Raw genomic sequence first — 3,324 nt, 5'->3', positions numbered from 1 at the left:
TGTTGGAGCGCTACTGAAAGAAAATCACCTGCCTTCAAATTAAATTCAGCCTTTCAGAGTATTAATTATTTATGTGACAATTTTCTTTCTGAGTATTCAAGTACAATATTACATACTCTAACTTTCATTATAATGAATAAGTACAGAATGAGGCTGAAGGAATAAAATTCTCTCACTTGAATTGATTTTAGGAAGTTTCTATTTTAACTTTTAAAAGGAAATAGCACTAAAAACACGAGTTTTCAGCATTAGAAATTTCATCAAATAGGTTTTGCCTAAAACTCATAATGATAGTTATATCTGAAACATTAATTAGTATTTAACATATTTTACACACAGGATATGATTAAATTAGACCTAGTGAGTCAAGTGTAAAGTTCCAATGTGAAAGAGGATAAATTTTAAGAAGTAAATTAGTCTCGTTTTTGACAACTCTAGTAGTTTGCTGAATTTACTCTGCCAAGGTTTTGTTGCCTCAGAACTACTTCGGTGCAAAGGTGGAGGCATGATACTCTTCAAATTTCAAAGTCCAGCTCTTCAAAAATTCCCAGCCTATGGTTGCATCCTTAGAAGTTCTCAGCAGGGCCGAAACAGACACTGGTACATAAACAAATTCCTAGGGGTCATCACAAAGTACACTCAAAATCCCTCTAGTTTCCGTTAATACCATCTCCTCACCTTGCTGAATCAGAATGGTCTGGGAAACTTTAAGGACACAGATGCCTGCATCCTCCCTTCAGCCTGCCCACTAATCATCTTGGCCCGTGAGCACTACAGCCTTTCACGTACCCAAGAGGATTCACTCCGTGGGCTGAAACAGCCACGTGCCTCGGCGCCCAGCGAGTCGCAGGGTTCTCTTCGCGCTCCTGACCTGTGCTCCAGTCGTTTCTTCCAGCTCACCGCTCTCTTGGGCCCACCACATGCTCGCAACCTCATCTCTGCACCTTTCCTGGGGAATTCACAGCCTCCACCCGGAATCTTTGGGGAAATCCTGTGCTCTGTTGACGTAACATGGGCCCCTTTGCATGACCCTCGCCTCGCGTTTGGCTACACACACAGCGCTCCAATCAGACTCTGCGCGGTCCTACTCTGCACGAGCAGGGCAGAAAGCCAGAGGCGGGCTCCAGATTGCGGCGGGCTTGGGACCAGCCGCAGCGATGTTCACACGGGAACCCCTTCTACCTTTTCAGCTCTCCAAGAATCCTTGAGCTCACATGAACTCCTAGACCAAGTCTGCAGCAAAGCTTGGACCTCAGCAGATCAAGTCTTTTCATCATCACTTCTGTAGGTTGTTCTCCGCCCTGGGGAAAAAATTACGGCTTCATTTAATGCCTTGATCTGTATCGCCTGGGCTCTCCAGCTATCTTCTCCTCTTTGTCAGTTTGCTCTACCAACCCCAACAGCCATTCATGGCATTGTTCTTTTTTTTCCCCCATAGATACAGATTTTACCAAATAGCTGGAAAATTTTTAGTTTTAGTTTATTTAAACAATACATTACTGAGTAGTTTTTAGTTTCAATTGTTTTCAACTTTTCATCTATGACTAGAGTTGAGAGCATGGAAATTTTCTTTCATTAAAGCTTTGAAACCTCCTTTCTGAAATACACCAGGGAGCAGTGCACTCAGAATCAGATTGCACGGGAGTCCTCCAACAACTGCAGTGCTCATCCGGCAAGCTGTGATGATTCATGTTGCCTAGGAAGTCCTTTGAAAATGCTGAGTTATACAGGTTGAGATTATAGTCTGTCTCCTCCCATTTCTTTCACTAAGGAGGAAATTAGTGACTCCAACTGGAGCACTAAACACTTGAGGAAATAATTCGGTCTTTATCGTGAAAAGCTATTAATGAAGTTTTGATTTGTTTTTGCTGTACTATGAAAAATAAAAGAATACAATTTGCTTCTTAAGAGTGGCAAAAGATAGTATATGTGTGTTTTTATATGAAGTGTACATTAAAAAGTTACTTCTGGGCTATTTTCCATTTTACCTATTAAGGATTGAATGCACAGGGTAACAGATATTGGATAAATCCACACGCAAAACCAATCCAAATAGTATAACTAAAATGGTCTAATTTTATGAATAAATGGACCATTATTACTAAAGTCTATATTAATTATGTAATAATTTTTTTCTAAAAAATTTACAACCTATATAGTAACTTCATGACAGCATAATAACCAGGCTCTGATTTTCTGCATAAATTTTTTAACACTCCAATTTCTGATTCAAATAACTTTGATATGAATTAAAGATTCAACTCATATAGAACCAACTTTATAAATTATTTGATAACTAGAACAAACAATATATACTAACAAATTCCAAATTGTACTAGGCACTTACCTATTTTAGTACCTATTATAAGTGCAAACTGATCACATAATTAAGCATCTTTGGACTAGTCTCAGAGAGGTAAGCCCCACAGCTTTAGGATGTATGATGAAATGATTAATTACACTGGAGCACACAAAACAATCTGCAACTGTATAGACATGGATGTTTATTATGTGTCACGGTAAAAGTTTGTGGAACAAACACTGTATAAATAATAAAATGTCCATTATACTCCATTCTAACGTCAGTATATTAATTGATCAAACCAATAGGGAATTTGCTGATTTTTGATGAACTCTTTTATCCATGGGCAGTATAGAATTCAGATGTTACATAATAGTGTTGTGACAAAATAGTTAATGGGTATTTTTGTTTACCTTGATCAGTAAGATGAAGTTGAATCAAAAAGAGAATTTCACTTTTGTCCGTGATTTTAGGATCTTTGATAAATAGTTTTGCAGGTAACATAAGAATCATTTTTTATTCCTTCATCCTATTAGATAAAGACACAACCCACTTTGGAATGGGTCATACCATTTTCCATGGCTTGCTGAAGTCCAGACTGGAGTTTTACAGACTCCTTCCTGAACATTGGCATACAGTATGCTTTAGCTATGAGCTTGTGTTGTAGCTCTTCATCCGTCACAAGAGTTGGAAGACTTTCCATATTAAGACTGGCAGCCAACCCAAGAGTGCCTGACTAAAAGCCAGCCCCAACAGTGAGTAGAACAGTACACAAGGACCTGGCTTGTGAAACTTGCTGCCTGTGACCTCCCATGAGATCTCCTCACAGAGAGGTGAGAAAGATGCTCTGTGGCAGATGTTACTTAGCATTTCTGACCAAATTTATATGATAATAACTGTAATATGATCAACTTCATTCAGGACAGCAATGTGCAATACAAGAACCATGGTTGAATACCTTTTACCATGTTCTTTTAAATGTGTATTGTTTCTAATGGCTCATCTATTATTATATTTTATAC

At 38.4% G+C, this 3,324-nt stretch overlaps 1 pseudogene across 1 annotated transcript in view; it reads right to left on the bottom strand.

Annotated features, from left to right (window-relative positions):
* Positions 1–2,834: 2,834 nt before the first annotated feature.
* Positions 2,835–3,324, bottom strand: part of LOC101577127 — a 55,640-nt pseudogene continuing 55,150 nt past the window's right edge. The window contains exon 2 of the transcript XR_192835.3: positions 2,835–3,034. The product of XR_192835.3 is annotated as a pescadillo homolog pseudogene (transcript). The remainder of the gene's footprint in view (positions 3,035–3,324) is intronic.

This window comes from Octodon degus, unplaced genomic scaffold (assembly GCF_000260255.1).
Source record: "Octodon degus isolate 3935 unplaced genomic scaffold, OctDeg1.0 scaffold00191, whole genome shotgun sequence".
NCBI lineage: Eukaryota > Metazoa > Chordata > Mammalia > Rodentia > Octodontidae > Octodon > Octodon degus.
Note: the sequence above shows the minus strand (reverse complement) of the source record. Positions and strands in the feature narration are given on the sequence as shown.